Source organism: Callospermophilus lateralis, chromosome 13 (assembly GCF_048772815.1).
Source record: "Callospermophilus lateralis isolate mCalLat2 chromosome 13, mCalLat2.hap1, whole genome shotgun sequence".
Lineage (NCBI taxonomy): Eukaryota > Metazoa > Chordata > Mammalia > Rodentia > Sciuridae > Callospermophilus > Callospermophilus lateralis.
In genome coordinates, this window is record NC_135317.1 from 25,714,608 (window position 1) to 25,740,020 (window position 25,413).

The 25,413-nt window shown below is 39.7% G+C and overlaps 1 pseudogene; it reads right to left on the reverse strand.

Moving 5' to 3' along the window:
* Window positions 1-206: 206 nt before the first annotated feature.
* Window positions 207-1,179, reverse strand: LOC143379586 (mesoderm-specific transcript homolog protein pseudogene; annotated as a pseudogene).
* Between the last annotated feature and the right edge of the window lie 24,234 nt (window positions 1,180-25,413).

The window sequence follows — 25,413 nt, forward strand, 5'->3', positions numbered from 1 at the left end:
CAAGTCTATATACTTAATCAGACGTCAAAGGAATGAGATGGACTATTTTGTCCGAGTTTCTGCTGCCTTTTTTCTATATTCTATTCCATCAATGTGAATAAAGTGGACTTTTGATTGCCAGGACCTCTTTTGGGCATTTCTTCTTAAGTGGAATACCCAACAGACATGGGAATCGGGGAGATAATAAAGATAATACTCTTTCCACCTCAGGAGGAGTCGATGAAGCCCATATATGCATTCAAGAAGCCCATGGGATCCTCTAGCTGGGGGTAGTGGCTAATGTGGTCAGCCAGAAACAACACTATGGACTGCGGTAGTGTTTTCCAGTACAGCTCCAAAAACTCTGGATAGGGATTTATAGGATCCAATGGCCCATAAATAAAATGAATGGGAAGTTACAGAGGCAAGAGCTCCCAGCCAGTGTCTTCTAAACTTCTTCCTCTGATTGATGTCCTGTAAGACACTGTCAATCACCAAGTTCCCATCATTGTTTCAGATCCCTGCCCACATATCCCACAGCTCACTCTTGGAGGGTCGAGTGCATGGTCTAAAGACTGGGGTAAGACCTCGAGAAAATACAAAGAAGTTCATCGACCGAGTGAGGATGGGTGACAGCATGCCTCCATCTTTAAGTAGCTTTAGGAGAAGGAGAGGCTGATGAGCCTCAGGAAAGATACTTCCATTTGAGAGACTCTTTATGGTAAGCTGGCCAGATTGATTTTGTTTGTACCTATTCAGCAGCTCCTGAGTGACAGTGTCTCCATAGTCATGAGACAACAGGTTGATCCTGTGGTTCTGAAGTCCTAGATGGTGCAAAAGCAACTCCACAATGCTGGCCTGCTCAAATATGGAATAGCGGTGTGGTCTCGGTTTGTCACTGAAGCCAAAGCCTAAGAAGTCAAGGGCGATCACTCAATGAAACCTCAAGGTCAGACCTTCCCAAATCTTGTACCAGTCATAGCTGGAAGTTGGAAAGCCATGCAAAAGCACAACTATCTCAGGACTGCCAACTGGACCCACAGAGTCCTGGTAGAAGATGTGCAGTCCCTTGTAGGTGAAAAACTTGCCAGAAGTCTTCCATGAGTGCAGAGCAGGAGAGAGCTGAGGGTGTGGGATGTGCAGGTACGTGGCCAGCAGGGGCGCGGCCAGTAGCCCCACCTGGACCCACCACTCCCTCATCCTGACTCAGGTAAGACCTGGGCTACAGGACTCCATGTTTGGAGGACCAGCTGGATTTTTTTTTTTATTGCTATAATTTGAATTCCATATATCCATTAATATGAGGAAAAAAATAACATTGCTATAATATTGAGCTGAGGATTGAACTCAGGGCCTCATCCATGCTAGGCAAGTGCTCTATCACTGAGCTACATCCCTAACCTATCTTCCAATTCTTCAACATATACTCACCCATTTATTTGAGTCTTTAAAAGTTTTTAAAATAATGGTCTTTACATATACAAGCACAAAAATGGGTACCTAATTAGAATCAGTTATACTCCACGCATCTATAATATGTCAAAACACACTCTACTGTCATGTATATCTAAAAAGAACAAATTAAAAATAAAGAATTATTCCACTGCACTTTATTTTTGTGTGTGCTATTATTAAGAGTAGCTTTAAAATTTAATTTCTCAATTGTTTGTTTTTGGTATAAGGAAATGTCCTTGTTGGGTTTTGGCATCAAATTTGTACTGTGCTCACAAAATGAGTTTGGAAAGCTTTGTATTTTCTTGTGGAATTTGAGTAGATTGCATCTTTTTTCTTCTTTTTGAGTGGTGTACCTGAGCCTGACATTTTTTTTTTTTTTTAAATAGAGGAACCTAAGTTATGGATTCAATTTCTACAACAGGACAATTCACATCTTCTATTTATTTATTTTTTTTTTTTCAGCTTTGGGTAGGTTTTATTTTCTCTAGGAATTTGTCTATTTTGCCTATACTTTCAAACTCATTGACATAAAGTTGCTCTTCATATCATTTTCTTATCCTTTCAATGTGCAGAATTTGTAGTGTTGTCTCCTATTTTCGTGACTTCTCTTTTTTCTTGATCATTTTCACCAGATTTTATTGAATTTATTTTTCTTTTCAAAAAACTTTTTTCTTTTGTATACTTATTCCCATTTCATAAAATTCTTTTATCTTTATTTATTTTTCTAAGTTATCTTTTTTTTTTTTTTTCTATGCTGGATATTGAGCCCAGGACCTCACACATGCTAGTCAAGTACTCTATCACTGAGCTATATCTCTAACCTTTCTCAATATTATGTGCTTTTGAATTTATTTGCTTTTCTTTTAGCTTTTTGAAATGTGTTGGTTATTGAACTTTCGTCCTTTTTTCTTTTCTAACACATTTATTTAAATTTTTAAAATTTTCTTTAAATCTGAGCTTTGGCTTCATTCCAATATAAAATATTTTCTAATTTCTTTTTTGTGTTATTTTCACACATATAATATAAAATATGTACATGATTATTTTATAAAGAATCGTACAGAAAAATACAAGATTGAAAAGCAAAAATCTTTCTCTATTCCCTCCTCCAGTCGCCTGAGGTGATCATTGTTTTCTTTATTCCACCCCTCGGCCTTAGAAAGGTGTAATTGATTAATAAATTGTTTATATTTAAGATATACAATGTGATGACTGGATGGATATACAAATAGTATATATGATGAAATGTTTGAAAAGCTAGTTTACAAGTCTATCATCACAGATAGTTGCCATTTGTATGTGTTAAGAACAAGTAGCCTAGCATATTTCAAAAATATAACACATTATTAATTAAATCCACCATGTGATACATTTGATCTTGGGAGCACAACCTACCTCACTTGTACTTCTTGACCAACATCTTCCAGTTTCTTCCTTGTTACCCCAACCCTAGGCCCTGATAACCACATTTTATTGTCTGTTTCCACAAATTCGACTTTTTTAGATCTCATGTCTAATTGAAATCATGCAGTATTTGAGCAAATTCATGTGCCTCATAGCAACATTTCAGTCATCAAAGAATCATACCATAAGATACTAACAGAGGAGTGGGGGTGTGGCTCAGTGGTAGAGTGCTTGCCTAGTATGTATAAGGCCCTGGGGTCAATCCCCAGAGCCGCACCCCCACCCCCCCAAAAATAAAGATGATAATGGAGCTAAAAAATTCCTATTATCTAGTGACATTGTAGTCATTGTAACATCGCAGTGCAATGCATTATCAGTAGGTTTCTTTAGCACTTGCAATTATGAGCAATAAATAATACTTGGCAATGATTCTATATGACTATTTTACTGGTTTATGTGTTGACTATACTGTATGTTCTATCATTATTAAAAATAGTTTACTGTAAAACAGTCCTCTTTGTTAGGACAGCAGCAGCCCCTTAATCTTGTCAATTGACTGCAGTGCAAGGCTTTATCAATGATTGACCTATGTCACCTAGGTTTGTGTAAATACGCTCTACCATGTTCACACCAAGATCAAAATTACCTCATGATACATTTCTCAGAACAAATCTCCGTTGTTAAGTTATGCAGGTCTGTATCTGTCTTACTGAGCCTGGCTTATCTCAATTTAATAATGTGCTCCAGGTTTAGCCAGGTGATTGTAAATGACCTTTGCAAAGGCTCTGTCATCTGATGATGGATACTTAAGCTGTTTCCATAGCTTGACTATTGTGAATAATTCTGTGGTGGACAGAGGAGTGAAAAGAGATTGCCTCAGGATTCCGATTTCATTTCCTTTGGACATATATCTAGACATTGGATTGCTGGATTATAAGATAGTACCATTTTTAATTTTTTGAGGAGTCTGCATACTGTCTTCCATAATGGCTATACCAATTTACATTCCCACCCTCAGTGTACAAGAGTTTCCTTTTCTTTATATCTTCATCAACACTTATCCTTCATCGTTTTGATAATAGCTATCCCAACAGAAGTGAGGTGATACGTATCTCATTGTGGTATTGGTTTGTATTTTCCTGATGATTAGTGATGTTGAACATTTTTTTCATGTCTATGTTGACTATTTCTCTGTATTCTTGGGAATAAAGTTTTTTCAGGTGCTTTGTTCATTTTAAAATCAGATTTTTATTATTTCTTGTTTATTTTGCTTTTGAATTCCATGAGTTACTTATATATTTTGGATAATAACACCTTCTCAGCTACATGTTTTCCATGTATTTTCTTTTATTCCATAGGTTGCCTTGTTATTTTGTTGATTGTTTCCTGTATGGTGCAGAAGATTTTCAATTTGATGGAGTACCAGTTGTTTACCTTTGCTTCTGGTGCATGTGATTTTGATGTTATATCCAAAATATCATTAAGAATGTCAAGGAGATTTTCTCTTACGTTTTCTTCTAGGAGTTTTATGGCTTTAGAGTTTGGGGGAGGCAGGTATCAGGGATTGAACTCAGGGACTCTCAAACACTGAGCTATATCCTCAGCCCTATTTTGTATTTTATTTAGAGACAGAGTCTCACTGAATTGTTTAGCACCTCACTTTTGCTGAAGCAGGCTTTGAACTCATGATCCTCCTGCCTCAGCCTCCTGAGCTGCTAAAATTACAGGTGTGCGTGCTCAGCGGGGTATAGATCTTACATTTAAATATTTAATCCATTTAGAGTGATTTTTTTTTATGTGAATGGTATAAGATAAGGATCCCTCCCTCTCTCCCTCCCTTCCTTCCTTCCTTTTTTCATGTGGCTATCCAGTTTTCCCCAACATTTTTTATTGAAGAAACTGTCTTTGCTCCATTGTATGTTCCTGGCCCCCTTACCAAGCATTAGTTCATTATCTAAGTAAGGGTTTGATTCTTATCTATATATCCCATTGGTCTAGGTGTCTGTTTTTATGCCAGCACCATACTGTTTCAATTACTATAATTTTAAAATAAATTTTGAAGTCAGAAAACATGAGGCCTCTAGATTTATTCTTTCTCAAGATTTCTTTGGCTATTTTCTGTGACTTCATATGAATTTTAAGATTTTTCTTTTCTAGTTCTGTGAAAAATGTCATTGGAATTTTGATAGGGATTGCCTTGAATCTGCAAATTGCTTAGGGTAGTATAACCTTGTCAGATATATGGTTTCCAAATATTTTCTTTTATTCTTCAAGTTGCCTTTTTGTTTTGTGGATTGTTTTCTGTGCTGTGCAGAAACTTTTCAATTTGATGAAGTACCAGAAGCCTTTGCTTCTGGTGCATGTGCTTTTGATGCTGTATCCCAAACATCATTACTCAAGTCAAGGAGCTTTTCTCCTTCGTTTTCTTATAGGAGTTTTATGGCTTTAGATCTTACGTTTAAAAACGTAATTCAGGTAGTGTGAATATTTTAGCAATGTTCTCTCAATTCACAAATATAGTTTGTACTGGCATTTCAGAGATAAATTCCCATCAATCATGGCATATCACCCTTTCAATATGATGTGGTCATTTGTATTTTGTTGAGGACATTTGCATCGTCAGGAATATTGACTTGTAATTTTCTTTGCTTGCATTGTCCTTATCTGGCTTCAGTATCAGCTTGTAATTTCTTTTTTAGCCACAAGTTATTTGTAAATAGATTTCTTGATTTCCAAATAACATTTGTTTTCAATTAATGTGTAAAGATTTTTTTTTTTTTTTTTTTGGTTTTTGGTGATTGAATTCTAGTCTAACTACATTATGGTCAGAAATGTACACTATACAATTTCTATGTATTTAAATTTATTGAGACTTACTTTACAGTTCAGCATATGGGCAGTTTTAATAAAAGTTCTATAGATGCTTAGAAAGAATGTATTTTATGGTTACGGAGTAAACCATCCTCTATATGTCCATTGTGAAATTTGTAACTTACGTTGTTCAAATCATGGATGTTCTTACTGCTTAATTTTTGTCTTCTTATTCTGTCCATTACTGAGAAAGGTGTGTTAAAAATCTCTTAAAATGTTTGTGAATTGTCCATATATACTGTAGTTCTGTCGATATTTGTTTTGCTGTAAAATAATATTTGGAAATTCACTTGCACTAAAACTAATACCACACTACTACTTTCAATAATACTGCATCAAATAATCTTAAATAACCTTTGAGAGACTAAAATTGGACTGATTTTTTAAAAAGCCATTATATTATGGTGAATATCAGTTTCATAAGTGTGAAATTGTTCTTTATCAGTATGGACAGAATAATCTTGAGGGTGTTACACACAGCCTGCTTATCTTCTACATATGTTTGCCAACTAATAATCAATTCAAATATTTTTTGATCATTTGCTATATACCCAGTACATCCAGGTAGATAGAGATATAAGAGCTAAATACTGAATTTTCAGTCCCCAAAGTAATGGTGGAGCTAAGCCAGGCAGTCGTACCTACAAAGATAACAAATGAATATCCTTGACCTGTGCTGTCGAATATGGAAGCTGTCATCACCTGTGTGAGGCTACTGAGGACCTGGAAAGGGGCTAGCACAAACCGAGTTGGGCTGTAATTGTAAGATTCACACCAGATTCTGACGAATCAGTACAAAAAGAACAAAAAATATCTCATGAATACATTTTATATTGATAACACAAGTTTACTATGAAGTAAAAGCTGTGGCTTGAAGATCAATCTTCTGATGCTGAGTTAGGCTGTCTTAGTAACCTCAGCCATTCTAAAAGACAGTATTTTCCTGCTCTGTCTCACCTGTTTTGCCTTGTGCATGCTATTCCCTGTTCCCAGGATGTCTTATTAGCCTGGTGAGCACTTTTTTTTTTTTCTCCTTTAAAAGTACTCTCTGGGGGGCCCTTCTAGAAAGCCTCCTCTGACACTTCCCACATTAGTCAGTAGCCCCGCCACAGCATATTGTTTTAGTGACTTCCCATTAGCGATTGTATTGTAAAGATTTGATTATTTGCCATCTTCACAATTAGACTGGAAACTCAATGACATGATTTTAAGTCTCTGTATCTCCTGTACCTATAATGTGTCTGGCATATTATATACAGGTGGTTAATACTATTTGCTGATAATAAAGGAACACTTTGTGGTTTATAATGTATCTTAAACAATCTCTGGAAATCCATGTAGTTAGCTCAAAATTGGTAAGTCAAGACATTCAGTTTATTTTTTATTTTTTGTGGTCCTAGGGATTGAACACAATGCTAGGCTCTGTCACTGAGTCACAATCCTAGCCCTGTAAAGAGACAGTCATGCCTGGTCTTACTGCTTTCTAGCTGTGGAACTTTAAACCTGTTTCCCTCAGCTCTGAAAGAGATGATTGGCATTATCTACCTCACATACTGTGACGACAATTAAGTACAATAATTCAGATAAAGTATTTAGCCCAGCGCCTATCATGTAGTGAGCACTTGAAAATTTTATTTTTGATGAAGAAAGAAATCCTTCTTTCTGTGATGTCATTTCAATATTCAATTTCCTTACCTGAGGGTTCCCCCCACCCCCACCCCATTGAACAGATGTCTAAAATAGAGTGGGATTATAACTGGTGCCAGAAAAGTATTATTTTTCTTTCCTTTTCTCCTCAGATATACAGAAGCAGCTCATCCTTGTTCATGACTAAACATTTCTCTCCATAAAGCGTTTTTTCATAACCCTGGCTCCTAGCTGGCCCTGTCCCTCTTGAATTCCTTTAGCATTTCTGACTATCATCATTGTTTGGTACTTAGCATGTGTCTTCTTTGGCTCAAGTACCCATCACTGCACAGATGAGAGTCTTGCATCTTAGATCCAAGTCTCCCTATGAGCTCTAATTACATCTTATACATCATTGTGTCTGGCAGTGACAACATTTTATTTACATTGAATTCAATAAATATTTGTTGATTGGTTAATCATACAACTGGAAAATTGATTCCTAGTTAAATCTAAACATATGCCCAAATGCTTTTATATTTTCACTTTAATTGGTTGATCAATTTTCATTTAGATAATTGATACATATCATGAAATCTGTATATGTTTTAAAATGAAAGTGGAAGTTTGTAACGATATCTTCTCTAAATCATTCCCTTGTCTCTATAAACAATTAATGCACAATGATCATTCTGTATTAGAATGTCTAAAAGGCTCAGTCAGAGAGCACTGGCCTAAATAGGATATTTATTTATTTCTTTGTTATTTATTTTTCAGGTACTGGGGATTGAACCCACGAGCACTCTGTCACTGAGCAATATCCTTAGCCCTTTGTTTAAAATTTTGAGACAGGGTTTCATTCAGTTATTGATCCTGGCCTCAAACTTGTGATCCTCCTGCCTCAGCCTCCTGAGTCGCTGGGATCAGAGGTGTGTTGCCACCATGCCCAGAGATGGCCTTTATTTTTAAAATAAAAAGGTCATTAAAAACAGTCTAGAGTTAGCTAGATTAAAATTTGTTCTGCTCTACACGAGTGTCTTTACTGAGCCCGTTGCTCATGTTTGAAGATGATACCACTGGGTGTGGGTCTTTTATGTAGGTGAGAATGCAGTGCCCTGTGTAGTTCCCAGCTGCTGTTTTCACTCTGTGCCCATGTGAGGACTTTCCTTTGGTTTGTGGTTATAACCAGAGAGCACAGAGACTGTTTGTGGTGCTTTACCTTATGGACTGTACGAAGCACCAGCTCTAAATAGCCATCTCATCTTCAATGGCGGCTTGCTAGCATAGCCCAACAGTTGCTTCTGTTATTTCTTAGTACTGTAGAGCTCAGTTAATTGGCTTGGAGTTATAAAAAGTTGCCCCTGAGTTCTCTTTTAAAAGACATTTAGACCCAACAGCATTCAGGGCATGCTCATGATATGCCATGAGATTTGTAAAATATATTTCATTGCATTCCCAATCTGCAGATAAGAAAACTGAGGTTCAGAGAGGCTCAAAGGGTCTAGGTAAGCCGGGTACAGTGGTGCATGCCTGTAATCCCAGAGGCCTGGGGAGCTGAGGCAGGAGGATCATGAGTTCACAGTCAGACTCAACAAATTAGCGAGGCCCTAAGCAACTCAGTGAGACTCTGTCTCTAAATAAAATACAAAAAAGGGCTGGGGATGTGGCTTGGTGGTTAAGCACACCTGAGTTCAAACCCTGGTACCAACAAAAAGTTTAGCTAAGCTAGAAATGGAGGATCCAGGATTACATCCAAGCTTGCTCACGTATTGTGTTCTTTCCACCAGGCGGCACATTTACTCTCAGTATTAATTGCATTTTTGTCTCAGTTTTACATGAGTACAAATTAAAAAAAAAAAATCACATAATTTACTTTTATGTATGTGACTTTTATTTAATGGCATCTAATCAATGACCAGTTCCAAAGTTCTATTTTTTGGGGGGTGATGGTGGTAATGGGGATTGAACTCAGGGGCACTCAACCAAAGGGCCACATCCCCAGCCCTATTTTGTATTTTATCTAGAGACAGGGTCTCACTGAGTTGCTTAATGCCTTGCTTTTGCTGAGGCTGGCTTTGAACTCATGATCCTCCTGCCTCAGCCTCCAGAGTCTCCAGGGTGACAGGTGTGCGTCACTGCACCCATCTTAAAGCTCTATTTCTTTACTGTCTCTCTTCTTGAATTCCTTTTAACTGCATGGTGATAACTTTATTTTTCGCTCTCATAATTTACATCTGTACCATGCATATTCCCTCCTGGCCCCACAGGATGCTCCAACTTAATGTGTTTTAAGGATTTCCATCGACTAATAGAAGAAATCTACGTTTCCTAGTGGAGCACATCCAACTCTTTACAGTTTTCTCTAGTCTTCTTGCTGCCATGGCCTCTTTTATACCCAAATTAACCTGAGGACCACCATGCAATTTCATATTTGTGGGGTTTTACCTACCCCTGCTCCACTTTGTGATTCCCACTTAGTCCTCAAGACCCATCTCAAGTGTCCCTGCTTTGAACTGTCTCTCTAATACCCCTATAAGAATTAGCTCTCCATCTTTTATGGCTCTATTTCCTCCTGTTTAGAATTAGAGCACCCAGGATATTGAGGAGCACTTTATTTATTTATTTACTCTCACTTCGTAAATATCAAAGAGTTTCTGTCCTTATTTCTTGGGCTTTAAACTCCTTGAGAGTGCAGTTGATGCCATAAGTATCTTTCTATGGTTTGTGTTTAGCAGAGAACTTGTACTTGGGTTTTTAATAAATGTTGGCTGGAATATTTCATTAACTTTAAAAAAAAACACCCCAAAACTTTATAAATATTGAAAACAATTCTTTTCATCTCAGAAAAAAAATGCTTTTTGGGGAAGTAAAACAAAAAAAAAGGCAAAAATAATTATTAAATATTTGGTATTTAAAGTTTAGTATTTTTAGTTTACTAAAAATTAAGAGGAGAAGGTTAAAAAAGATGATGATTGAATGAGGGTTAGTAAGGGAGGGATGGTAAGTTCAAGATGCCCGAGTTTTCAAGTGAGGGGGAAGAAAAAGTTAAAAAAAAAAGGGGGGGATCTGACATGGCAACCAGGCTTACTGTAACATAAGTTGAGTAATCAAAAGTAGTTATTTTGTTTTAGATCATTTCTACAGTCAACAAGAGCATGCAAAACCATGCGTGTTAATCTTTTGGTGTGGAACATGGGGAGTGGGCAGGGAAGAGCTCATGTGTGTTGGAGAGACAAAGAGTAAGAGAAGTTACTAGAGTAAGTGAAATCATCTTAAAATAATTCTGGAATGTTCTAGAATATCAAGACTGGGAATTTTTTTTTTCTTTCTAAGAAGGTGTTCAAAAAGTAAGAATGAAAATAAATCTTTCAACGACACTTCCAATCCACTACTTTTTGGATCTGATTAATAATTTAGTTAATTTACTAATTATTTACTTCTTAGGAAATCCAGTAACATTTCCATTGCTTTCTAGGCTTTCATCTGCTGCGTTTGGCTTTCATGAAATATTCTTCAAATTCGCTACAATTAACTTAATTAATTGTATTTTATGACTTTGGGTCAGAATGCCAGAATTTCTGTGCCAATTTCATTGTCCTCATTGAAACCTCAAGAGTATATTTCAGATATTGGCTTTCAGACCTTTCTTTTTGAATACATTGCTATTTACTTACTATGTGCCAAAGCCACCATGTCAGTGTAATTGAAAACAAGCAAGAAGGAGACTGGATGGCTCAGATGAATGGAAACGTGATACAGACCCTTCTACCCACAGCCCACTGGCTGGAGTCCAGGCGAGGCTGATGGGACTAAAAGTAATTACCATCTGATGGCTGGACAATGGTGTGTGTGAAATGAGCTGGTTATCTCAAGTCTAGTTCCTCATGGACAGGTGTTCATATTGCAGCTTCCACGTTCAGTGACAGCAGCACAGAATCCGAATGAGTCAGAGAGACCAAAACTACCTTCTCTCTTATTTGAGATGGATGCCCACTTGTGATACAAAGAAACCCAGATAAGCAGAAAACGTGACTTCAAATGACTAATACCACTTAAAAAGAAAATTCCATGAGTATTAAAATCAGATGTAAAATAAGAACAAATATTTGGCATTTTCATTTGTCTACTTAATTATAATTTATGCTGTGTTACCTAAAGAAAAAAGGCAATATGGAAAAAATGAGAGCAATATGAATTTTTTAGCACTATAATAATTTGCCCTGAGACCTTAAAATTCCAGTCCTGCTTTAAAAACCACTGAAGAATAATAATGAGAGCCGAGTCCCCACATCTGTTATAAAAATCATAGGAAACAACCAAATTCACTATCAATATTATTATCCATTCTGCCAAGGCTGAAGATTATTTCCCCTATTCATTTAGCAAAAGATTTCTCCAAACTTTATAAATATTGTTATGTCTCTCCAATGCATTACCTCACAGGTCTCTTCTGAAAGGTATCCAAATTCTACATTAAGGCACTTGTGGGAAAAGTAGAAAAAATAAATGGTTTACTTTAAATGGGATTTGGAAAGGGTATGATTACGGTCTGAAATGTATCGCACTGACATAGTAAAACTGAACTTCCTAATGGATTCTTAAATTTTGAGTAAGCATTAAATCCATTTATTGAACTCCTTTCTGTATGTCTAAAAGTTACAATAAATACATATATTTTTTCCCTGATGGATTTTCTGCAGCAAAAGGACGTCATACATTAGTTGTGCAGGCTGTGCTTGAAAAATGCTGAGAGCACATAGCTGGATATCCAAGCTGAGTGTTAGGGGAGAGTCAAAATATTTTTCTGAGTGAACAATTAAGTATGTGAATCGAGAAAGATTTGCTTGGCAACTTCAAGAAGAATTGCTAAAATACGCAAAGCAAAACGTCCTTCAGTGGCCTTGCAGATGGAAGCTCTCTATCAGCCATGTTTTGGTGTGATCAGGTAACCAGAGATGCATCCAGAAACACAGGAGATCCTACCCTTTGGTGGTGCCACCCAGACAAGCATACAGAAAGACACACAATAGCAAAATTCAAACATGAATAGACGGCTGGATTTTCTTTGTTTGCTCACAATACCTCCTGGGTACAAGGAAGGAAATAGGTTGTATTGATTGCCTAATAACTTGAAATGCTCCCGAGAAAGAAAAACAGATGGGAGCCTCATTTTGGTGGGACACTCGCTCAGGAGGCCAGCAGTTCCTGGTGATAAGTTTGTCAAGGGGTGTTTTGCAGACCCTGCTCAAAGTCTGAAGCCATAAATCATTCACGTGGTCCGTGAGTCTGTCTAGCTGAGAGGACCCGAGGGTATGATTGACAATCTCTGCCCGGGAGAAAGCGCCATGGGAAAATTTGCTGATAAGCTGCCTATGAAAGAGACCAAGGATGGAAACATGGTGACAAGCTTTTGTTTCCTTGCTTGATTAGTTCAATAGGAAAAAAAAAAAATGTATTTCTGAGCTTGAAAAAAGTTATATTTGTGCTCTTGGCAAAAATTCCAATAGGGATAAATTTACATTTTGGCATTTGGTCAATAAGAGCAATAAAGCCAGAACTTTAAGATAAAGGCGAGTTGAAGTCATGTAACCCAAAGCATGCAGAGAGGCAGATAAAGGCTAACTTGATGCCCAGAAAGTGAAACACTGCCTTAGAAAGCTTCTCCCTGCCCTGGATGACAAACTGAAGCAAGATCATGTATGAGGAGCATTCAGGAATTGTTGCAAATTGCCTGTTTTCCAATGTTGTATAATGTCAGTCTTATTTTTATCTACTTAATGTTCAAAAAAATGACACCATTCTAATTCTCATATTTTTCCTTGGATGTGCCCACTCTGCTGTCCCCCGCCCCCCATAGTTTGCCTGACAGACAGAGGGGCTGGGTTGGTTTCAGGAGAGGCCCACTAGTTCCTGTGTGTGGCCCAAATGAGAGCACTGACTGCTGTTTCTCTGTTAATACCATCTATGTCCTCATTTGAGCACACAGATTTTTGAGTGAATAAACTGCCAGACAATAAACATGTACCTACATTTGCAAAATATATAATATATGCATATATAAAACAAGCAGAGGATCTTTCTGGGATCCTTGTTTAGTTTTTATTATTAAATTCTTTAAAAATAGGGGAAAAAATAAGGCAAGAGATCCTTGAATATCCACCATGCAGTAGTAGCTCTTTAAAAAAATTTTTTTTATTGGTGCATATTAATTATACAGAATGGTGGCTTTCACTGTGGCATATTAACACATGTAAATGGTATACTTTGATCAATTTCACTCCCCAGTACCTCCCTTGCTCACCTTTCCTCCCTCCCCTTGATATCCTTACCCTGCCCTAATGGTCTCCCTTCTATTTTTAGGAAATCCCCCTTTTTTATCCTTTCACCCTTTTTTCTCTTTAGCTTCCACATGAGAGGAAGCCATGCAGAAGCTCTTTCTAGTAATGAGTTCTGCATTTTTTTTTAAACTGACATAGGTTTTAATTTGTTAACTGTATGATATTTCATTCACCCCAAGATCAGACACAAGAACAATACCTTGCATACCATTTTTCTATGAGTCATTTCAGAAATCATTAATGTCATTTGTAGACTTTGTATCCTAATTAAATCTTAAGCGACTGAATTTTCTAACTGTTCAAGTGCTCTATGGGGATCATTTATATCAATGTTTTGAACTACATATGCACATAAAATACCGATGGAGGGATAATAGCTGACAGATAAGCAATCAGAATGTGTTATGCGTGTGTATGTACACATAGGATATTGATTTATGGGCACTAAAAGAGACACCATTAATCTGATGATAGACCCCAGAAAAATCAATTCGTTCTACTGTTTTACCTACTTAAAGAATTCTAATTGATTTGCTCACTGTTTTCTACTGTTTTTATCTTCATAAAAGAGTCCTTCATTTATTTATTTATTTATTTTAATTTTTACTGCCTTGAGGTTGATAGTTGGAAGGGGAAAAATGAGTGATTCAGCGCCCTGTTCATTCTTAGGCAAAAGTCAAATCGAGCCCTTCTGAGGAAAGGCTTTATATTATTTTCAAAATGAGTAAGAGTCTTGAATCTTTCATTTAAATTAGCTCTGTTTTATCTATGGTGTCGAAAATATCTTACCTTCCACCCACACCCACACCTAACACCCCACACCCATCTACCACATTTCCAGCTTGAATTTGATTTCTTCAATTTACAAACGTGTATAAAAATTGTAAGACACCTGAGATGAGAGAAACAGAGGGCTTGCTAGTTGCCCATCGTGCACAAGTTGGACTGGTCACAGTCCCACCTTGGGACACCCACCCTCTGAAGCAACCTTAAGACTTTTGCACAGAAGAGGTGGACACATTGTCACGACCATATCTTACAACGTAGGAAAGAACCACCAGGTTGTTGCAAAATAAAGAGGCTGGGTCAAAGAAATTCATATACTATTTGAGAAAAATGATTGATAAAGCTTAATATTTCAACACTTTTAAACTTTGATAATGGTGTCTGAGAAAAGCAATGCCCAGGGCCATATAAATATTGCTAGATGCAGCTCTTCCATAAAATTATAACATCTTTTTGATGCAATCAAGAGAAGAGACATAGAAGTGTCCATCAACACACCTTTCCAAAACCTCACAAAATAGTGATCTCTCTGTGGTTGGAAATACAAAATTTAATGGTATAACTTCCATGTGCTTTAAAAATATCCTGTTTTTTTGGAGAGGTGGGTGGCAATTACCCATGAACCACATTCCCTTTCCCTTACTCACTCTGTGATCTTTATTCACTGTGCACTTGACCCCCACTGTTCCTAAACAAGGAGGCACAAGGCACAGATTTGCTTAAAACTCTAGGATCTGTTTGGTGACATGAAGAAACCGAGGTCTTCTCAGTTGGTGGCAGAGGCAGGGATCACGGAGCATGGGTCCAAGGTTAGTTGGCGAGAGGAAGGGAAGTGTGCATACCAATGGTGTCCAAGGGCAACTGATTATCTACCATCGTTTCAGGCACCTAAAAGTGGCATGATGCGTGGGGAGTGTGGCATCATTTCCAAGGGGAGAAAGCCAGAGAACTGCCAGGGGCAGTCTAGTGGTTTCACCAGCAAAGGGCTGCCCCCACCCCACCGCCAGGCACCATGACTAGTGTGTGGGCTACTTTCTTATAATTCTGATTTAACCGCCATCGGGATCCTGTCTCAACCTTGCCTTGTGGTTGATGTCACCCTCTCCCTTGTCTCCTCTGCTTCACATTTCCTTCCTCCACCTCCTCTTTAGGAGGAGGTGACATGGAGGATAAGAATCTAGCCTGGTGTTCATAAGCTCTTTTTCTATTGGTGCCAATCTTGAAAAACGAGAATCAGAAACGGCTAGATGAGAACCCAAACCTCTAGCGAGGAGAGATGAGGGAGAGGGGCAGGGAGGGAAGCCAGATGAAACCCATACTGCTCAGATGTCTCCCATTTTTCCATATTCAGGAGGGGGTCTGCGTGCCGGGCTGAAAAAGCACGATATTGTGATTAGGGGGGAAAAAATAACAGATAATACCTCCTCTATGAAAGCTGCTTTGTTCTTTGGTGTAATTTATAAAGCAATCAAACAAATGAATTTACCATGGAATTTTTCCACCTTTTGAGTTGTCTGGATGGATACAGAGGATAGAAATTGGCCAGAAGTTTGCAGTGAGTGGCAGTGTGCTCCAATTAGAGGTTGTAATGGGGTTAAATAAAAATACCCTGGAGGTCAGAAAAAATAATAAGAAATGCAATCACTTGAATCATCAAAAGATGATGTAATAAATAAACAGGAAATGATTAAGAATGGTGTCACCAAAGAACATCCTGCAGATGCTGTGTCTTATAAAAAACAGTCATATTCTAAAACTTATAAAGTTTATAATTATAATAATTTGTTATAAAGCAATATGTAGCTCTGCTTGTACCATCTAATGACTGGTCACTCCATACCTGCTTACAAGCTAAGATTCTTACGAACTCAACATCTGTCCCAAAGCAGGCTCTTAGGCACACTTCATTCTCACTGCTTTCATTCAAACAGCCTCAGCTGCCCCATAAACCTGGCAATGGCCTCAAAAACCCAACCAGGCCTCACTGAAGGGGCGTATCGCTCCTCTGGGCTCCCATGGTATATCTGCAGTATTCCCTAGGAGGGTCATTGATGGAGGAAAATGGAACCCAAAACACTCTTCACCATGCTTCACATGAAGAATCCCAGATCTTTAATATCCTAACTCAAACTTTCAGGGAACTTAAAGGTTTAACCCAAAAATGTAAAGTTAGGAAACAACAGCAAGAAGACTTCACTTAAAAAATTTGGTTTTGTTTTGGAGCATTCGTGAATCTGTTCCATAGCATTGAAGATTTTCATCTTTAAGACGCTTTCTGCTTTGACTGAGATGCAAAAAGCAATGCTCTTTTGGCAGCTATAGACGGTACTTGGAGTGATTCTGTCTTGTTGCATGTAGGGTGACGCCAAGCCATTTCCTTCCCATCTAGACATCAGGCTTTTCTCCTGTGGCCTCCTGGTAGTCTTTACTTTAAATGAAAACCGTGCCTTACCTTCTGGCACTGAGGAGGTACATATTGCACTGTGACTTCACGGGCATGTACAGATAGAAAATGACTTCTAAAAAGATAAAAAATAACTAGCCTACCAATTTTGAAAGGCTGCCTAAAGCACAGGTCCAAACAGCAGGCAAGATAACAGTCATTGTGAGACAGCTGTGCATCTTGATTGTGTGGAGATGGTCAATTGTCTCTTCTGCTTGCCTCTCCATTTGGGAGGACATTTATATGGCAGAAGATTCCTAGAACATCTCCTAGCGACATTGCCTTCTGGGGCTAAGCATATTCACACAACACACATAATTGAACAATGCATTCTTTCACGGGACAGGTATCTTTCTAGATTGAATTAAGCAATAATTTGTTCCGTTATTGGTTCCTCACAGCCATTACTTCCTACGGCAACTACATTGTACTGAGAGGCATTTGGAATAAGTCCGCTCTTTAGTTTTCTGTAAGAACGCAAGAGTAAGCACAATTCGGGAGTCATATGGGGAAAGACGGAGAATGGGAATTCAGAATACAAAAGAACAGGAAGCCATACATCATCACACAAAGTAACTTTCTGACAGTGGTCTTAGTAGGAACTTCTACAGTGCCATGGGCCCAAAATATTACAAGATCCTGAACCTGGAAGCTGACTGACCCTGTCTTGAATGGCCCTGGACACTCTGGCCTTTGTTTATGGAAGTCTTTGTTTTCCTTTGACAGTACCAGGAACCTAACATTTTCCTACTCTGAGTATAGTCCTGTATTCATTGTCCCTGCGATGCTAGGTTACATTGACTGGTTGACAGCTTGGCTGCCTGAAAGAAAGATTCTTTATTGACGCTCTTCCTTGTTCTTTTTCTCGGCCTATTAAGTTGAATACAGTTCTATTTTTTCTGGCCAACTCTGTCCGAGGCTACTCCCTCTAGGAAGTAACAGAGAATTGAGCTTGGTCTAGGCAACTAGACTAAATTTTGTGGTGAGTCAGGAATATTACCTTAGGACCAGAGTCACAGTGGCCTGGCTTGAGACAGAGTTCCTTGGTATCAATCCCAACTCTTCTGAAAGCTTGCTGTGTGACTTTGGGGGTAAGTCATAACCTTTCTGTTTTTAGTTTTCTGAAAAGTAGAGATAAAGCTGCAGTGCTTTTCATCCATCTCCTCATAGGAGTCCTGTGAAGGTTAGTTAATTAATTGTCAAGACTGCTGCACATGGGTGTGCTAAGGAAATGTCAGAAAGTGGGACAAACCAGGCAAGGGAGGCCAAAAGGAGTGATTGTGAAATAATTGCTAATTTTTCAAAATCTTTCAATTTCTAGGGCAGTTGTCAGGTAAAGTTCCCAAATTTGTTCAGATGTCAGGTTGGTTATTTTTAGCTTCATTTCCTTCTACACGGTTTTATGTAGGAGTCTGTTGGTTTAAAATTTTTATTTAAGTCTCTGTCAAACAAAGCAAGCTTTGGAGGGACTTTTGCCTATAAATATAAGTTGCATTTTATCATATCCGTAAGGATATGCTCAATCAATGTCCATGCAAAGGAAAAGATATGATTATTTTCTTTGTGAGTCTTCCGCCTGCAGCCAGACTGGTCAAGGTAGACAGAAAATTGTAGCTGGAACAATAAAAGCGACCACTTCTTGAGCACTTAATATGGTCCAGGAATCTCATTTACATTATCTCATATATCCAAAAAGCAACCCAAAGAGGGGAAATGATGGCAATCAACTTGTACCCCTCCACAGCCATGGTCAGTGACAGGTGTACTACGGGCTTGAGAGGCATCAACTGGCTCATAGGGATGCAAACCTGTGAACGATTCGGACCACATTAGTATCAGGCTTTGATCAACTGCCCCTACTGATAGTGGAACATAATTAAGGATTTAAGTTCATATAAATGACTCACCTGTCAGCTGACCTGATGGCTCTAGAATTTCATTATTAGAAGATAGCATGTATAATTTAGTTTTGAGCATGTAAATATTCATTTAACAGGAGACATAGTCGGGAGCAGGGAGGAAAGCATGGAATTGTAAAACTGCTAGAGCAACCGTGTCTCCATTCACAGACAGGATTCATGGAACTGGGAAAAATAGAGAAGGAAAAAAAGTGGTTGTATGGAGGGGCGGGTGTTAATGGGGGCACATCACCTTTGCTGATTGATTTTGCTCACATTTGGACAAATTGGGGGGGGGCAGAGTATGGACCAGAAACCTGTCTGCTTTCTAATGTTCAACATAACTAAAGATCTTGTGTGTTCCTAGGTGCTGCACTGGTCAACACCCCTGAACTAGACTGGGGGATCATGTCATTTCACCTCCAGGGAGATGGAGACTTCTGGAGAGCTCTTTGTGCCCACAGAGTGAGCTGATGGTTCAGCTACAAATAGAAATCCATTTCTCTGACTCTTGATACTCAAAGGACCATCTCCCAAAAGTAAAAATAATTTTCTTTACCAAATGGCTCAGGGAAGTGAAAGGCAGTTTGTAGAAAAGGTAGGGGAGCTTCAGAAACACAGGTATAGAATCAATTTACAGACTTAAGAGTCACCAAAACCAAGAGTTAGTGTATTTATGGACCCAGAGGAGTAAAAGCACCAAAGAAGGATGTTTTCTTCCTTCTATAAATACCCAGCATCTCTTCAAGGCATTTAGGAGGGAGGCCTCTATCCAGAGACGACAGTGTGGGCGGAACACATCCAGCACCACGAAGTTCACACAAAAATAACAACAACGCACACACGCACCGCGCAGAAAGGCATTTCTTGTCGCACACACACACATGTTGTGGAAAATGTCTGCGGGGGCAGCGGCTTGCGAACACTTATGTGGGAGTCAGAGTCGCCTGGATTGCACGGTGCCAGGCAAGCGTAGGTAACCTCGCCAGAAAGCCACACGCGCCCATCTATTTATAGCTCCCCGTGGTGAAAAAGTAAAACCAAAGTGCAGCTTCTACCTGCTGCTCCCAACTGAAGCTAGCAGAAAACGGATAAGACCTCCTTTTGGTCGCCTTTGTAGTTTCAACTGACACACATGCAAAAGTGATGACTTAGCGGCTCCCCGCTTCCCGACCCCCTCCAACAGGTGAGAAAGGCAGGCAGACCCTCCAACGTTCAGTCTCCTGCCGCGTCCGGAAATGTATGTGTTCAGTCCCTGGCCACGTGAAATGCTGTGGATTTTTTTTTTTTTTTTCTTAAAGAAAATTCATTGCTCTCTCTCTCTCTCTCTCTCTGGAGAGGTGATGATTTACTTCAAGAACTTTCTCTTTCAAAATCATCCCCATTTATAACAAAGTGCTATGTAAAGCATTTATCTTTCAGATCTGTTTTCCCTCCTCCTCCAGTTTATGTGCAAGGTTAGGAGAGAGAGAGAGAGAGAGAGAGAGAGAGAGAGAGAGAGAGAGAGAGAGAGAGAGAACCACAAACACAACAAGTACCAGGGCAGAATCGTGCCCTATAAACAAGATCTAATTGTTAGGGAAGGATGAAGCCACACCCTGCTCAAGTTCACAGGCATCCTAGCCTCCCTGGATCCAGGTAACTGGCCTTGAATGAGCTCATTACAATCTCAGGTTTTAAGGCTTTGTTTTCTTAGGGACCTCTGCAATGAAAGCTTCTTACTGTTAGAAACTGTTGACAAGAGCTTATGATCTTTGTGAAAGGGGAAAATGTCTTAAGAGTCAGGACCCTGGGTGGCGGAGGCGGAGCGGGATAGAGGGGGGTGGAGGGGCGGGGGCAGCGCCTGCACCGCTCGGCCCCCTGCAGGGCCAGGGTTGGCAGCGCCCCAGGCGGTACGCAGTAAGCAGGAAGCTGCGGCCAGGCTGAGTCGCTGAAAAGTTACTGGAGCTAATAGATTGTGGTCGTGAGGAGAGCGGCAGCATCTCGGTAGTGATGGGAACACTCAAATGCAACGTCAAAACAGTTGCAGAAACATGCTGAGCTCTACACTCCTGAGCGGGTGCCCTTTGCAGCCCGCTTGGAGTTTGCTGGAAGCAGCTGCAGCCCTGGTCCCCGCGCCCCAGTCAAATCCAGCTTCATCCAGCCTCACATAGCCCCAGGCTGTGCCCAGCAAGACAAGGGTGCTGCAAAATATTGCACGCACCGGTTGAGCGCAGAAACACAAACTGGTTGCGGAATCCCCTCATCCCTGGTCCCTGGCGGATGGGGCATGTTTGCTTCTCGCCCACCCGCTTCCATCTCCATTAGAAATGTGGTTTCCCCCTGATGTGAATGGGTTGGCTGGTAACTTTGGGCTTCTGAAGCATTGAAATGTAAAGTCTACTGGGGACATTGTCCCTTCCTGTTGATGAAGTTCTGGCTCAAACTTTTGGAGTGTTACAAAAGGCAGGGGGGGGGGGGGGGGGCGGGCAGGAGCGTTTATTTCAAGCCACCCTCCCGCCCTTCTGCATTTCTGTTTTCTCTCTCCTGTTCTTTATTAGCTGAGTGTTAGAATTACTCGTCAAACTAAAGGGCACCAAGAAAGCACCTGGCCGAGTAATTGAGAGGTGATGTTCGTGGAGATGACACTGGAGAGTGGGACCAAGTGGCCCCCCACGTCTCAAAGACAGGGTTAGCTCTCTGTGTCCCCGACCCCCAAAGGGTTGCCTGGCACTTCACTGATGGCTGGGAGCCCTCCCTATGACCTTGCAAAAGGCAAAGACAGGTCACGGGAGAAAAACCGGATAGTGGTACCTGTCAGCTGTGAGAGGAGCCTAGTGGCCTTGGGGTTGGTCAAGCCTTTCTTAATATCATAAAACTTTTATTTTATGATATTATTCTTATTATTTATCTCATTATGTTTTTCTCTTAGTTGTTCGAGAAATAAATTTTACCATCTTAACCCATTTTTAAGCATACAGTTCAGTGGTTTTAAGTTCATTTACATTGTTTCACAGAGTCTATTTAAATAGCACTGGCGGGGGGGGGGGGGGGGAAAGAGGGGAGGAGTGTTTAGCTCTATTTTCATTTGAATGCCTATAATCTGCCAAGTGAGGTGGTGCATGCCTGTAATCCCAGAGGCTGAGGCAGGAGGATTGCTAAATTTGAGGCCAACCTCAGCAATTTAGTGAGACCCTAAGTAATTTAGCAAGAACTTACCTCAAAATTTTTAAAAAGGGCTGGGGATATCACTCAGTGGCAAAATGCCTCTATTTTAATCCTGGCGTATATTCTTTCTAGCTTGGTTCTGTACCTGCCACCTTCTCCCCACCAAAATTAGGATCCTTTAGTCAGTCTGCAATCTTTCCCCTCCCTAAGATTTAGAACATGTTCCAAGATGAGGATCTCTCTCTCTCTCCCTCTCTCTTTTTTTGTACCAGGGATAGAACTCAGGGGCACTCAACTACCGAGCCACATCCCCAGTCTTTTTAAATTTTTATTTAGAGACAGGGTCTCACTGAGTTGCTTAGAGCCTCATTTTTGCTGAAGCTGGGTTTGAACTCACATCCTCCTGCCTCAGCCTCAGGAATCATTGGGATTACAGGCATGTGCCTCTGTGCCTGGCCCAAGATGGGGATCTTAATGAAGTCATTTCATTTGCAGTGTGAACAGGATAGTCCAGGATTCTCCTTTCTGTCAACATCTTGAATCCTTTCAGACATAAGTAATTGGTTAGCTGACATCCCGGATGTGTCTTGCTCTTGTGTCAAGGGAAAGCAAGTCAACAGAAGATGTCCAACCCCTGATCGTAGTATTAAGTGAATCAGAGTTCAGGAAAACTCTGCTGTTAATCCCTGTTCTCACCTTAATCATGGCCCAGAAGACTCACCTGTAGAAGTAACTGCTCTGACCACTGGAAATGGAGGAATCGAGAAGGGAGATTGAAGTACTAACTTTAAAAAAAAAAAAAAAATTTAAAAGAGAGGAAGATAGCAAAGTTTGAAGGTGTATGAATTTGAATTTTTGCATAGAGAATAATGAATTTAGTTAAAATCACTGGGTTTTTCAAGCTTGGGAAGGGCTCAGTGACCCTCTAGTACAAACTTTGCTTCAGTTTATAGAGAAATGGTTGCTGTGGCCCAGAGAAGCTGCAAAACAGTCTTCATTCATTTGGGTAGTGAATGTTTACTGAGCACTTACTATGTGCCAGCCATTGTTTCATGCTCCTTTACCCAGAAGTGGAAAAAATAGGCAAAGATCTTTGCCCTCATTTAGCTTATTGTATGCCAGACCCTGTTTTGATTCTCTTCCATGTACAATTTGCCTCTCAAGAACCCTAAGAGTTATATATTTTTCACATTTTATAGGAAGTTGAGGCAAAGGAAGGAAATTGCAAAACTTAAATTAAGAATGAACAACCCAACTCAGGAACTCATACTCTAAATTATATATATTGCTTGTGTGTGTGTGTGTGTGTGTGTGTGTGTGTGTGTGTATTTTTATAATTATATTCCAATGCAGGTCTCCTGAAACCGTATCCCAAAACTCTTTGTATTACAGTGTACCATCTCATTTTTCTTGAAAAAGTTAGCTTGGATCAGGCTAGACATCTTCTGATAGGTACTTCTTATTGCAAATCTACTTCCTGCAGTCGATGGCTCTTACCAAACAGGTGTAGTTTAGCTTTCAGTTGTATGGTTGGAGTTTTACCAAATATTTTCATATATTTTTCTTGAGCCTCGTCATGGTCCTTTGAAGTCAGTATCATTGCCTCTACTTCACAGATGAACACACAGAGCCCCAGAAAAGTGTAGTGACTGTCCCAGTGTTACTCAGCAAAGCTGGGACCCATGCCTGGGCCTTCTGCTTCCAAGGCTAGAAGCTTCTCTCTTGCTAGTGGCAGAGGCTCAGTTAATCCAAAGAGAAATAAATTGGCCCATCCTGGATGAAGGCAGTGTGATCCATTTGGAGGCTGTCTGATGTCTGACTAGGTAAGGACAATGGGTTTGCTATCCCTTATGCCACTTAAGAGTGTGATTCCCAGAGCTTTTTCTTATTCTCATTACTGGGATTGAAGCCACCCTCTCAGCGAGTGTCTGAGCCTGCTTTTTCCTTCATTTCTACAGAAGTCAGAGTTTTAGGGACTAGATGGAGCATGCCTCTGAATGTGTATACCTGCATTAACAAATTTATAGAAAAAATGTGTAGAAAGTGATGGAATTGGAGCCATGTTGAAATATGCTCCTGCTGAGGTACAGGCAGCCATTGACTTTCTGGAAACACATTTGCTAGCTTCTGTGCAGACCTGTCATGACCTCTTCCTTCTCCTCCCGCCTTTCTCTTTTTCCTTCCAATTATTTTCCCTACAAGGGCCATTTCAGAGAAAAACAATGTTTGATGTTGTTTCCCCCCCCCTTTTTTTTAACCCATTTAAAATAAGAATAGATTTATTAAGTCTCAGGGACATGCATTTCTATTGTCTTATAAAATTTTTTTATATGTAATATATATTCTTGTAGCTATCTTCTCGGTGAGGATGACACCAGGGAGAAATTTGGACAGCTTTTTTTGTATTTAGACATGATACCTTTATTTATGTATTTGTATGTGGTGCTGGGGATCAAACCTAGCTTTTTGTTTCTAGGCATCATGGGAAATAACAACATGGAGCTACAGACTTATCATCCTGAAATAGAGCATAGGCTGTTTTGGGAACTGGTACCTTCCACATGACTTCACTCCAGCAATGGAAAAGGGGGAACTCAGGGCAGACACTAGCCTTTGCCAAGGGATCCCTTGGTCCACAGTCTTTTATTCTGTAGCTTGTTTGCCAGTGTTGACTTTCAGTTATAGTTTGTGTGTAGAAATAGTTCCACCTGTGACCTGGCAGCAGCAAAGCATACCTCTTTGAGAACCATCTAGAACACTTCAGGACAGTAAGACTATGGCCTTTGACATTAAGTCAACAGTACTAAGCAAACCTTTCTTTAAGCGATAGGAACTCAAGATTGTTTTCCAGACCCTTCAAACTGACCTGAGCCCAGTTCTCAAAGCACAAATGTTCCCCCGGTACCTTCAAACGGATGCCATTGTTTCCTTTGCTAAACTTAATCACCAGTACAAGTAATTTAGTTTTTTAAAAGAATTATGGGGAAACCCCCACATAACATGAGATCTGCCCTCCTAATAAATGTTTAAGTGTAGGTACCGGTACTGTTCACTACAGGCACAGTGTGGCAAGTTGATCTCTCTCTCTCTTATTTTTTTTTTTTTTTTTTGTCTTGTTTTGACTGAAAGCAGGACTTATTAAACAGCACCTCCCTCTTCTCTGTCCTGCCAGTCCAGGCAACTACCATCTACTGTCTGCTTTTATGAGTTTGATTGCTTTGGAGTCCTCGTGGAATATAGTATGGCGGTCCCTCAAAGATAAATAAACAAATATATAAAACTACTGAATCATCCAGCAATTCCACCTCTGGGTATTTATCTTGTACTAGAATTTAACATCTGTATTGTTGGTGAGCAGCTCTCCACACAGCCCTGCTCACTTTCGGGAGACTCAGGATGGCCTTTGGCAGGGCTGATGGGTCCATTTGCAGGGAGGTAAACAATTTCACAGTGTGGACTCTAAGAA